The sequence below is a fragment of the Ixodes scapularis genome, unplaced genomic scaffold (assembly GCF_016920785.2).
Source record: "Ixodes scapularis isolate PalLabHiFi unplaced genomic scaffold, ASM1692078v2 PGA_scaffold9__187_contigs__length_104089568, whole genome shotgun sequence".
NCBI classification, from domain to species: Eukaryota; Metazoa; Arthropoda; class Arachnida; order Ixodida; family Ixodidae; genus Ixodes; species Ixodes scapularis.
The window spans coordinates 63403231-63417303 of record NW_024609884.1 but is presented as its reverse complement, the minus strand read 5'-3'; positions in this window follow the sequence as shown (position 1 = coordinate 63417303).

Below are 14073 nucleotides of genomic sequence, written 5' to 3'. Positions count from 1 at the left end.
CTCGTACTCGTGCCGGCCGTGGTTCACAGCTGGGTTCGTCTCTGTGGCGGACCTTTCCCTTTAACGCGACCTTGAATCGCGGGTTCGTCCACACCCCTGTGCATGCTGAGACCGAGTTTATGATTGCTAGTAGTGCCTGTGGAGCTCCCAATCCCAGGCGGTGCGAAAACTACGGCGTATGTTATCCTGAAATGTCCGTCCATTTTGCTGCCAGGGCGTATTTCGGGCATCGTCATCCTCTGATTGGATATTTCTTTGCTCTGTGGGTATAATTTCCTAATGTTTTTGTTATTGTTTCTAGAATGGCTTGTGGAGCGTTTGCCCTAGATTTGTTTGGCTTTATTGCCGTGTTCGTTCGTTCAGTAATTAATTAATTAATTAACTATTTCATTCATTCATTCATTCATTTATGTGTATTGAAGAGATAGATAACTTGATTCCATGCTTAGTAATCGTCTACCTCGAGCAAATGAAATGAATGAACATGGTAATTTAATACCGAATGATGCCAATGTAATGGCAAAGATCTTATAAATTATATATATAATAGCCAGTGAATTATACACAGTACTTGGTGCGACGACATCTAGATTGAAATAATGTCACTACCTACTACGACGTCTTAAAGGAACATGCATGGACACACACATGCACTCTTAAGAAAAGAGAGGAAACGAAGGGAGTCGAACGGCCTTCCAACACTCACTATGAAGAAATGCATGGCTTGCAAGTCTTCGCTGCATTACCGAGAAAAACAAAGTGAATGGTGAGAAATGCGTGCTTCAGAAGGTACGCGCTTTGAAGCAAGGTCACCACACTGTCCACTGCGTCCCTGCAAGCCATGCATAGACCGACACCCAATCCTGCGTGCAAACTATATGCATTCGCTGGACGCCATACTTGTGGGAGCTCTTTAGTGCGCATGCCCAGAACGAGCTCACATCAATAGGCTGCTAAGAGCGGCACTCTTGATGGTGCGGAATGCACGTTGCAAAAGAACTGTGGAAGCTCGCCATCAGCACGCGCTCAGCATTCGCGCACACAGCTATGGCCGCCAGTGAATACTCCCTGTAGGCCTTCTGCGCTGAAGCTTTGAACAAACTGTAGTGCCCTCATTTTGGGTAGTACAAGCTCACCTGATTGAGCTTCGCACTACTTATGGCACGTTAATTGAGCTTTTTTTAATTCTGTGTGTTGCTGAAGAACAAAAAAAAAAAACACTTTTGGACGCCAGAAATCGACCAGACTCAACGCCGCAAGACAATGGAAAGTGCCAAATTCATGACACCACCGCTAGGGTACGCGTCTCTTATCTCTCGGTGGTGACGGCAGAACACCTGTGTCGCGACGCTTTAATTTTTCTTTTCTTTTTCATGTCTACTTTGGAACGCGTGAAACGTCATCTCTTGGCTCAAGCTCTTAGCGTCTAAGCTTTGACGGCGTTCGAATTTGTGTCGTTTCTTTGTATTTCCATCGTGATCTCGCGCTCCACACCAGAGCAGGCACGCTTCTGCATGCGTGACAGTTTCAGACGCTAAAGTTTGTACTAGCCAAAACAAGTCCTAACAAGTCCCTTTTCGCAGCGCCCCCTGGGCAACGCAGGAGGCCCATAGAGCCTGGAACTCGCCTGTGACTGGTATGTTTAGCCCCGCCGATACATAAAAAGTTGTCCCTAAATGGAAACAAATGACGTCACGAAAACCGGAGTGTCATGCTGTCGGCTGTCGCGATCCTGGCAGTTGGGCGCAGATCGAAGTTCCGGCAGAAAGTATACGAGCAGACGCGAGTGTCGCTGTCGTCGCGGCGTCTCAACTCCTGGCTGCCGAAGCTTCGGTGGAGTGTCAAGCTAGAGAGCTATCGGCAGTCAGACAGGCGCCTGCCACATCCACCACCGCTGCTGTGACACCGCCAGGAACGTGGCCGGCGACATCATGACACAATTGTGTGACGTCATCAGGTGGAAATCGAGGGATTAGTTTTACGACGCGGTAAGTGCACCAGTCGGAGACGCGTTCCAGGCTCCATAATGGGAGGCGGGGGCACTGGCACGAATCATGCGTCAGCCTTTGACTGAGACTCGTGTCCGAACTGTCGGGTGCCTACCAAAGCATTCGTCCGTGCTCCGCGCTGGCCCCATGAAGGTGACGTCGAAACCTTAGCGCTACGGCCTTGTAATCTAGATGGTGTTGACGCTACACGAGACCCTGGGTAACTTCGGTCAAGACAACGGCTCCCCATTGACAGCTGTCTGCCCCCCTCACCCTCTTTTTTCCGACAAGTGTCGTCGGTCCGCCACCAAGCGGCCTGAGACCCGACCCATGAATCCGTGCTTAGGCACGACTCACGAGTATACTATCACTCCTCCGACTTCTCCGCCGTTCTTTCGCGGGAACAGGTTCGCGTAATTAAAATTAAAGAGAGCGCAAAAAGGACGGAACAAACTCGGAGAAAGATACACACGCAAGAAAGGACTTAATTATGTCCATCACACAACTAGCCCAGCAATCCACTATTTTACGGCGTCGCCGCTTTGCCATGGACCCCCGGCCTCCCTTAAACGAAATTTAAACTTGTCTCGATCATTCTGGTAAAGCCGGGGAGCACAAAATACGTCGTATGTGCATTATGCATGCGTTATGATTATTTATGCTTAGTTACGAATTGTTTGGGATCCGTACACACGGCGCATGTCTCATCTGCTCACCGTGCTTATGAGAATGATAAGGACCAGGGTGTCGAACCGGAACCGAACCGGACCGAAAACCGGAACCGAACCGGTATTTTTTCCGGAACTGAACCCGAACCCGAACCGTTATATTCTTATCGCGATGAACCTGAACCGGAACTGAACCGGAAAAAAAATAACGGTTACCGGCTCATGTCAAAACGGTTCGGCCACGCGCTGTTGACAATGAATGTGCTATCAATGCCATATGTTTTTTTAAGTGCCGTCAACTGACACACACCTCGCTTACATATTTTTCTTCTCCACTCAGTCTTTGGAATATAAACGCTGCATCCATGAATCTTGACAAACGCTGCATCCATGAATCTTGACATAGGAACTAGTATTGCCCTGGTCGCTGCTTGCACGGAAGAAAGAGAATTGGAAGGCTGTGCAAAAAAAAAAAAAAAATAATCGCGTTACGGTATTTTATTTTTCTACAATCTCGTAAATCCTAAATGCTGCTGTGTGCTCATTTCATAACACGTTTCTAGAACGCGTGACTTCTTGAAGCTTGCTTCCATCGGAATGAGAAAAGAAAAGGCTCTGGAGTTTGATAATAATGCATCCGGTTTCGTATAGGCACTTAGAAGCTAACATATTTGTGCGACAGCGAACTCTTCTATTTTAATATTTATCCTATTACGTCCTTCTGGCGTTGCGTTCGGTGAAGTGTTTTTCATATTCCGTATCTTGTTTAATGAAAACTTCTTTAAGGGTCTAATTTGAGTTACCGAAGGCTAGTTCAAATAAAGAAAGCTGTATTTTCTCCCCACTGTTCCTTCAATTGCTTACACGCCGAGGTGGCGGGATAGTTAGCGATTTCTACTTGTAAGTGGGTTTGTAAGGAGGTCGCGGATTTTACAGCTACTGCGTCGGACCCAATTAGATGAAGTCCGAATGCGTAAACGTCGGTGAGGTAACCTTTGAGTGCACATAAAGAAACCATTCCTGGTAGAAATCCCTGAGCCTTACACTACGATATATCCCGTTTCGTATGTGCTGATTTCAGATGTTTTATTTGTAATTTATTTTGATGTTGCAATTTGTCATTTATAATTTCCGAACCGGTTCGCGAACCGGTTCGCGGATCGAATTAATCGAACCGGAACTGAACCGGAACAAAATAAATTTACCTGAACCTGAACCGTAACCGAACCCGTATTTTTTTCGGTTCGACACACTGATAAGGACACGTTTAAATGTATTTAGGAATGGGGTGTGTGAAGGAGGGTATGCTTTAATGAGAAGTGTCTCAGGGTTTTGCAAATACTCCGCGAAAATCCAATGGCCTTGGCGCCGACAGCTTTTGCGTAGTTACAACGGCTGGACGCGCACAGACTCGGGGTTTTCTCCTTCAATTGGGAAGGGTGGCTGCCACCTATCCAGACAGGGGAGACAGCCGTCTCTGCTGCCTTGGCGAAATCGGTAGCTTGGTGCGTCGGCAGCAGCCTCTTCCCTTGACTGCGGGAGAAAGCGCGACAGCGTCGATAGCGCAATTCCAAAACCATCTGGTGTTGGCATTGCGCATGCGTTATCTTAGATGGGGGGTTTCCAAACAGCTTGGAGAGGCTTTGGCGTTGAAAGGGCGCTGTCTAATGCAAATGACCGAATCAGAATATTCTCTTAGTGTATTAGGGTTCTGCTCCTTCCGAGGATGTGTGCAGCGCTTTGAGTCTTTAGTGCTCTTAGATTGCGAGGATAGACTGTGCGATGAACCTCCTCCCTTCGCGATTACTTCACTTGCCACAAGGAGCTTGTGGCAACTGAAATAATTGCAAAAGGAGGATCGCACCTGCAGTCTATCTATTGCCTTATGTGCAAAGTCGTTACGTCATACGCCCGCCGTGCTATCCGTTGGTGCGTTATAAACGTATGATCGGTCCCGTAACGTTGTGGGATCAAGGGGAGAGCATCACTTCGTCATACGGGAGCCAGCTGCGCGCACCGACGGCCGTCTGTTCACGTAGACTTCCATGAGTCATACTTGGTCCTGCTGCTCGCGCTCTCTCACCTTCTCGTGGTCCCCAGCAAAGGCATCAGGCGACGGATGGAACGGTCCAAGATTCGATCCCCACTGTGCCGCTTAAAAAAAACCTCGCTTGTTACAATTCTTAAGCGTAAATATGACTACGTAAAATTATAAGTGACCAAGATTGGTCTTTAAGGGGTATTCACGCGGGGGGATAAATCTCTCCCTTTTCCCCCCGTGATGCACATGACACGGTAAAAACTTCTCCGCCATCGCGCGGAACCGCGCGACGTAGACATCCCAGGACGATGGAATTAACTTTTGTTCGGGCTTCACAAACAACCTCACCCCCCCCCCCCCCCCCATCTTTTTTTTTTTTTTTTTTTGGCGTGGGGTCTCTTAGCAAATGGTGGTATTTTGTTCGTGGGTTTAGCAACTTTACATATTTTGTTCAGGGAGATGTCGGTGGTGGCATGGGGACCGCCTAACTTGTTTTGGCTCGCGCTGTTGCGCATGTCGTCCGAGGCACTTGAAGGATTTTTCGATGCGTCCTCAAGCCGCTCCTCATGCAACTGGTTTTGGATTCCCCTTTCCTTGTGTAGCATCCACCCATTCAAGAAACATGTTGATGTTGTTGTTGTTTTGGCATGAAACAGTTCGTCGTCTTCGGCATCTAACAGCGCTACTGTCATAATCACGTATCGCCGTTTCATATATGCCTCCATTTTTCTAGTCTCGTCAGCGTGCACCGAGCACTGTCGTCGGAGATGCAACCGCTAAATACATCTTGTAACACTGACATCCCTCTCGGCTCCCCGCTGTTCGCGTGAATGCTTGAGTTGGGGAGGGAGTCCCGCTGGTTCCGCCGATCACTAAAATCACGCACGTCCCTCCCTGAAATGCATTCCCCGTGTGAATGCCGCTTTAGATGCAAATGCATGCATGGCCTCAGTGGCGGATTCAGAGGAGGGGTCCGGATGTCCTGACCCTTCTTTTAAATTCTGCATGTGCCAAAAGTTAGGGCCCGGGAACGGGGGGATTCTCAAACAGATGATGCGCTGACGCCCCCTGAACATACCTGCATCCGCCCCTGCATGGCCCTCTATGGACTATTTGCGCTGTATGTGACCTTGGCCTGTGTGTAACGCGTTTTCGTTACATCACTTGCGTGCGTAACGCTTTGCACGGAAAATCCAGCCGATGAACATAATTTCTGTTAAAACAGACAGTTTCCAACCATTTGTTTCTCTCTTCCTGGAGCAACTTTTCTGACCGTATTTATTGTACAAATCTACTCCCGTCGGCGGTTTTCACTGCGAGTTTTGCACGGAAACATGTGTTGCGAGGTGACACTCTTTTTTATATCGTGGATGAAGGAAATTAAAAACCCTTAAGCTGTGCCCATGCCCTTGTTCATCCCTTATTTTGTCGTGGCCCCGCTGAGCCTTGATCATTTAATCAATGTACAAGCAGGTGAAACGATCTTTGAACATTGCAGCGAAAGCAGACGGGCGTGGCGAAAAGACTCTCTTTCCGAGTTTCTCGGTGTCGTCGTTACACGGCGTCGATATCACTCCAGCCATTAACAGAATTGGTTTTGGTAGAAGCATTTCAATTCGGAGGGGGAAAAAAGTAAGGAAAACCGCCGATGGTTCGGTCGTGCTAACAGTGTCGCGTTCTGGTAAACGCTTTTCTCTTTGACTGCAGGCGCGTCTGAGCTCCGCCTCACAGAATTGACGCAGAGCGGTGTAATAAGTGCGGGGTACGCGGGCGTAAGGCTGCGTAATATTTGCAAAAGAAAATCCAGAGTCGAGGCGTCTCGGAACTCGATTCAGCGCCAACAAAGGCGACCGCAGAGCACGCTTCCACCACGGCGCGCAAATCGTGCAGGACCCGTATTCCGAACAAAACCAACCTAACCGGGAAACGCGGGTTCGTGTGTACCGTTGAGCAATGGCGCTGTCACGGCACACCCCGCCCGAAACAGCGGTCATCGCGTAAACGGCCAGTCATGGGCGAACGAACTCGACCGCTGGCGACGGAGCGTCGGGATGCTGGCGTCTTGCGCGGGAACACGCAGTGATGGGGCCTCCCGCGACTCCTTTAGCGACTCCCAGGTGACTCCCGGGACGGGGCGCCACCTGGGTCGTCGAGCGGAAGCCCACAGGGATCACGTGCTCGGTCGCCGGCCGCCGCGGGGACGAGTTCCTTTCGAGCGTCTCATCGTTCACGACGCCGGCGGCAAGAAGCCGAGCCGCCCGTGTTGTCCAACCGTCGAAGGTCACTGTGTTGCCGTCGCGGTCGGCTCCCGATTATGCGCTACGTTGCGGCACCTTGCGCTGCGTGTGGACATAGCCCAGATGAAGACGCTTCGACGATCCAGTTCTTGTTACGTCGGTCAAAGGGGCCGCCTGTACAGAGCGAGTCGCTTACGCCGACGTCGCCACTTGCCCATGCGTCTCAATCTCGAGGCGCGAGTGTGCTCGATGATCTGTGTCGAGAGAAAATATTTGACCAAGGTGAGGAAGGCTGCGTATTCCGTGCTCGCACATTGTAGTGCGGAAGAGGCGAATTAGAAAATTTCGAACAAAAGGACGGCTCTGAGAATAAGAAAGAAAGAAGGAAAGGAAGGTGCGGAAGGCTGCGATTACAGCACGATGATTGGTCCCCTTTTCAAAAGTGGGTGAAGTACGGCGGCAGTCATAGGTGCATGTTCACGCCAATGATGGCAGTTCTTCAATTTCGCACACTTTGCGTCCGCAAACTTAGGCAGCGTCCGAGCGCCTGCCTTAAAAGCAGAACTAAAGACTCGAACACATGTGCAAAAATCCATCCGAGAAGCTCACAAAAATCAAAACTTAGAAAAAAAAAAGAAAAAAAAAGTTCCTCGCCAGTTTTTAGAGAAAGAACCACAGAACAGTGTTGTAGGGAACGGCGTTCCAAGGAACGGGCGTTCCTGGAACGCGTTCCTTCTAGAAGGGACAAAGGAACGCCGCCGTTCCATTTTGCATCATTGGAACTGAAACGGGAACTCGTTACATTTTTACTGGAACGGAAAAAGGAACGGCGTTTCTTTTTTTCGTCCAGTGGGCTAATTTTATTTTTATTTCTAAAAGGAAAATTCTGAAAGTATAAAAACAATATCTTTATGTAAACCTCGTAACTTTTTGGTTACTTATCTTAGGGTTTATTTTGTGTGGCCCTCACTTGGTAACAGTCGGGTGAAGGAGAGCTAATGCACATCGATTCTCTTTTCAGTGCCCGAAACTGCGGTGTAAAAAGCAAAGCTTTTAGTCGAAAGAAAAAACACAGAAAAAGGGACGTTTCGAACTCTTGCTTTGCTTCCACAATGCTCATACACCCAGAAATCTAAGGCCGACTTCAGCCATCACTGAACTTCCATAAAAAGACCAACAATTACAACAAAAGAATAGGTTACCTGACATCGAACTCACCTTTGTATCCCCAATATGGGTCACTTAAAATATACACAAAAATTATTCTTTATTCCTTCTCCCCTTGTACCCCACCTTCATACTAAACAACGAATCCAACCTTCACGGAGAAGGACTTGTAGTTTTCAAGACTGACTTTCCAAAAGCCCTACCCTCTTCTTCGCTTGCTTGTCTTGCGGACAGTAAGATCGAGACGCAACTGTTGTTAAGTTCGAACAAGGGAGTTTGATAGATTGAAGCGTGTGAGGTTGTAACATTCTCGTACAATGTGGGGTAACAGTACGTTTGGCTCGTCTAAATCGCCCACCACAAGATATGGTTGAAAGCTGAGATTTTTAAAGGTCTGTATATCAATAAATGAAACCCTGCTTCCGCTTATCTTCTTCTCCTGGTGCCCTTCCATCCATGCATTCAAATTCGTATGTTGCAATTTGATGGGATAGATAAAAAAAAGAAAAACTTTGATTGATCCAACTAAATATGGTAATCAGCAAAATACAAATGTAACGTATGTGTAACGATACGTTCCATTTGATTAACTGTAACGGGAACGAGTTCCTTTTTCGCATATGGAACTTGTAACGGGAATGCATTCCAAAACTCAGAAGGAACGAGGAACGAGCTTTCGTTACTTCTTTAGGAACGTGTGCAACACTGCCACAGAATGGTATATTTGCTACGGAAATTATGATTATGTTATTCAAACCATATTTGCGGTGCAGTAAATAGCACTGTTCTCAGAAATAACTTGAAATTATTTTCGCACAGTTCGATTTTCGTCTAATTTTAGGATTTTGTTTTTTTCATATGTGGCTCAACTTCTATACCTGAAACACAAGTGCGAAAAATAATTGGAAAATGCGCGAAAATCGGAACTTGAATAAATAGTTCCACACAATTGTCGGAAAGAAGAAGAAAAAAAGAAATCGTGCCTTTCCTCCACTTTCGAGGAAAGGCAGTGGTAACGCAGATTGTGGTGGAGTGCGGAACTAGACGCCATCGTAGCGCCGCCGTTTCTGGTGCATCGGCACCTCCTGCGCCGTAACTCTGGGAACGAGACATACCGGAACGGAGAACGTGCCTCAGTGGGAGTTTTAGAGATCGTTCCGATAACGACACCAAATTTTCCATCGACGCCTAAAACTCCCTAATGTTGTTTGCTAACTACGCCTTGCTCGAGTGGCGACATCTTTTGGGAAGGCAACTACCGCCTTTTTCTCAGCAGCCACTAGTTTGCCTCCTGCGATGTGTTAACGTCGTATGCGTGAGACCGGTGGATCGGCTTGAGCCCGTTAGAACACCGGCTTGTGGCGTTCCCAGAGGCTCGAATAAGTCGGTAAATGATTCGAGACTATTCGGCTTGCCAACATTGCGGAACGGCGGCGGTTGTGGCTGACGCAGATCAAGCGTGACGAACTGGAAGCCGACCCGTTCGTCGTCCATATGCAGCGTGAGTAACAACCCTGTTTCCTCGAGAATCGCAGTGCGTGTCATCCTGCGTTCACCTGATTGTTATTCCAAATAAATGCTTCCTCGACTTGGTGCTGCAACGAAACGCCAGCGTCAGCTATTTTTCGCTACACTGTAAAAGCTAGGGTAGAGCTGCAACGCTGCCAAAGTTACATGTGCGGGCGCGTGGATTCGCTTGGTGTCTCCTTTGCTCGAAAGTGCAGGACGAAGCAATGTGCTCTCGCAGCAGAAGTTCACTACTGAAAAGTTCACTTCTTTATTAATTACTTAAGTTAATTAAGAGGGCCAAACTCTGGTAAGTGGAAGAGTGACGTACTCGTTTCTGGTGCTCGATCACTCTCTCCGCAGCGCGACGTTGGGTAGGTGGGTAGGTGTTTCATTCGCGTTTGTAAGCGCAGACGCAACCGAAAGGCATGCAGCCGTATACAAGCAATGCCTGTGGTGCCCATCTAGGATCTCAGAGCGTGTCCTTGGCGGATGCGCCAAGGACACGCTGCCGAAATGTCGGCGTTGTGCGCGAAACGTTTACGTCACACTTCTAAGAATCATTGTGGACGAGAAAGTTCCGGCACTCTTTTGGAGTTCAGATTCGGAATCAGGCGAGAAAACCGCGGAAACTGCTCGATAAATATCTCGAACCTCGTTGTCAAAATTTCTCTCGATGAACTTAACCTCTGTTCGCAACTTCCGTCCATACTGCAGTTGCGACATATTTTTTAATTCAATTATTCAACTTACGGTGATGGGTATTCTTTGATCTAATATCCACCCAGCCTGATAAACACATGGTGAATTAAGATGTCATCAGTGTAGCTCTCACCATTTTTTAAATAAAAATTGCTTGTATCAAACATTGTATAAAAATGACAAGGCGAGGAAATTTGACATTCGTCGGCCATGGCTCTTGGTCGTCTCTTTTGGAGTACGCGCTAGGAAACGGCGTCCATCATTAATGACCGCACGAGACCCTCATGTCTTGTTAATACGGACATCACTCTAAAAAAAAGCCCGTGCGTCTACTTTCCCGCTCAACACTCGGAGAGCCAATCACCTCAACTTACAGAGGTAGCTCAGCGAATGACGATGCCGAAACATATGTTTAGACCTAAAAAAGCAGTCTGAGTTGTGACATTAAGCAATGCAAAACGTCACGCTTGCATTGCTTAATGTCACAACTCAGTCTGTGTTTTTTGGTCTAAACAGATGTTTCGGCATCGTCATTCGCTGAGCTGCCTCTGTAAGTTGAGGTGATTGGCTATCCGAGTGTTGAGCGTGAAAGTAGACGCACAGACTTTTTCTAGAGCGCAACGCATTTTTTTTTATTTATAGGAAACGGCTGGGGGGTAAAGCGCAATCTATTAAAACAAAAATCGGCAAGTAAGGTGGTCTTTATGTTACAGAGCGCGTTTTCAGGTGACCTCTGCAATTAGGAGTCAACTACACAATTGTCCCGGTAGTCACAGTACTGCGGACCGCGAGCAAAGAGTTATGACCTCGGTATTCCTCTTTTATTGCTATGGATGCGCGCTCAGACACCCAGGACATGGCGAGCAAACCCCATGGCGATGATTCGTCCATATCAAAGGCATAGCGCAGAGCGATGGACGTAAAGAAGGTTTATTTGGATCGAAGCTGTGTCGGTAGGAATTAATAATTCTACCCATATCACTGATACCTTTCCAATTACCCATTGAATTTCAGCGAAATCGACATGGGACGCACGGGAGAGGGGGACTTGGTTTCAAGTCAGTTCGCTCGCAGCGCCCTCCATTTTTTTCCGCATGTGGAGCTTCAGAAATATGTCTCATGAACCCTTTGGTTTGGGCTAGTTGGTCCATGGTAGGTATAAGGTTTAAAAGCGCAAACAGACAAGGACGATAGAAAATAACACAACAGCCTTGTCCTGTGTTATGTTATACCGTCCCCGTCTGTCTTCGCTTTTAAGCCTTACTTATACCTTCAGAAATAGGACCCCGGTGCCCGCACTCCGTTGTTCGTAGTATATTGTTTAACTTTATCAAAAGGCTTTTTTAAAGCCCCTTGATAATATTCACGCCTGTCGTTAAGTACCACCAACCATTCTTGAGCGAACACGCGAGACACGTGCCACGAGCGAGTGCTGCGCTACCAATTTCTTCCAAGGGCCGCTCATTTCAGTGCTGGGCCCTCATTTGCTTCCCAACGTAATTGTTAGTTTCCTAAGTCTGCACGAGGCGCGCGGCCCTCGTGCGTTGGCGCATTTGACGCAACTTGTAGGACAAACACAAGCAGGTAAAGGGGCGTTGCCTTTTCTAGAGGGCCTTCATACACGCACGCGCTTTTGCTGAGTGGTGACATCTCAGACTACCTTTTTCTAAAGTGCCATAAAGAAACATTGAGGCACCCTGCCTTTATCTGAGGCCACTTGATGTTTTTGTGCAAGTAGCTTCAAATGCGCCAATGCACGAGACCCGTACCTCATGTAGTTTTTGGCAAATGGCGGCGGAGCACTCGTGCATTTGCACAACTACAGCACAACAATGCATGGTTGTCAATACTTGTAAGAAACACGAAGCGTGACACACCGAGGCGTGGCTTTACCTTTCTCAAAAGCCCCTTGACAAAATTCACGCTTCGCGTTTCTTCCATGTACATTCAACCATTGTTTTTTTGTGTTTTTTTTTTCTTAGGGGGCTTTATTTTTGCTAGTAACTAGCGCTGTCTGTGTTTGTTTTTTTTTTTGTTTTTTTTTTAGGTTTGGGGGGGGGGGGGGGTTTAAATGAGTGCAGCCCAACCTATCCGTCAGAAGACGTTGGCATCTTGCCGTTTTACAAACATTTTAGTTTTTTTTCCCCAGACTATCGATACTAGAATTAGAAAGATTGGTCGAAAAAGACGAACTAGGCGCAAATTTATGTGCTGACATTCTGACATTATTGGTTGTGCGAACGATGCCCTCAGAAAATGGTGACATCAGGAAGCAAGGGTCAAGGGAGAGCGTGCAGACATGCGCAAACGCTTACTGGAAAAAAAAGTCTATTCCATTGTTCCCCACATCTGCGCCTGCTACGCAGTCTTATACACATTACTCAAAAAGGGTAATCGTTTATAATTATAATTGCCATTGTTTCAAAAGTATTTAATTATGTTATTTGATTACTTAGGAGGAAACGTAACTGATCGTCAGTTGAAAAGGTCACCGTTACCTTTGCGATTACTTCCGTAGCTTCATGTCGTTGTCACTGATCAACTTTGAGTAACATTCAACAAAGTTTGCAAAATTGGGAATACAAACCATATTCACTATTTTTCTCACGGTTTGAAAACGGGCCTCTCGTACTGGTCTATTCGTTGATTAGAATTATTGGATTACAAACTACTCTTTTCAATTCTTGTGGAACGCCAGCTGTTATCTTGCAACCTCACAAAGAGCTGACTTTTTTTTTTTTTTTTTTGTCACAACTTAGGCTAGAGAATATCTGGTTTTCGCTATTTTTTGGAGAAGGGTGGATTGTTGGAATGGCTACTAGAGACGCACATGCTGCATCAACCATCGAACTTCGAACAGTTCAACACTACTAACCACTATGTAAACTCTGCAGACAGAGTCTGACTTTCTTTCCTACCGCTCGGTAGCAATCGTTTACGCTTTGTTCGCGTTATTTAGAAGTTTGTAAAGTGGACGCATCGCAGCATTGTTAGCTCGAAATATGGTGGCTAAGCAGTCTTGAACCCGGCAACTGAGAGGGAGGGGAATTGGTAAAATAGGAACGGTTATAGGTAATTTTATTCCGTCAAAAGGTAATCAAATTACTTTGGTGATTACTACCTAATAAAAGTAGTCAAATTATTAGAAAATCACTACTTTCAGCAGGCGCTTGGTCGAGGCCAAGGCAGGTCGCGCTCCTCGCGGGCACAGGCGTGAAAGGCCTGCTGGTGGGGTCAGCAATCGGGCTGGGCCGTCGGGGTCACGCCTTCTTGGGCCAGCAATCTGTCGTCGTCTTGTTTTTATTTTTGACGGTCGAGTAATTGCGACCCCCCATCTGAGGCGTGCAGACTCCGCTTCTAATAATTAGTAGTGCCTTTCCTGTAGTTCTTTTTTTATTCCGCGCGAGATGTGTGGCCACATACCTCGCGATTGTGAGTGACGCGGCGTGCCCAAAGTTTGTTATAGCGCCAGGGATTTTTTTTTTTTTAACGCGTATGTGATTTTGGATTATTGATTTTTTTCTCCCCTCCTTGAACTTGCGCAGACCGTATATCAAGGGATTGAGTTCACTTCTCTCGAGGCGTGCGGAGAGGTAACCACTGCAGTTACAGAGGAGGGATAGCGGGTGACTAAACCCGGAATACATTTTGATTCGAAAAGGCCATTTACCATCGCTTCCTGAACATGTCGATTCGCATGCTCAATGCCACAGTCCAAATTGCAATTTTCCATAAAATATAATCTCGTCGTTCACCACAGTTTA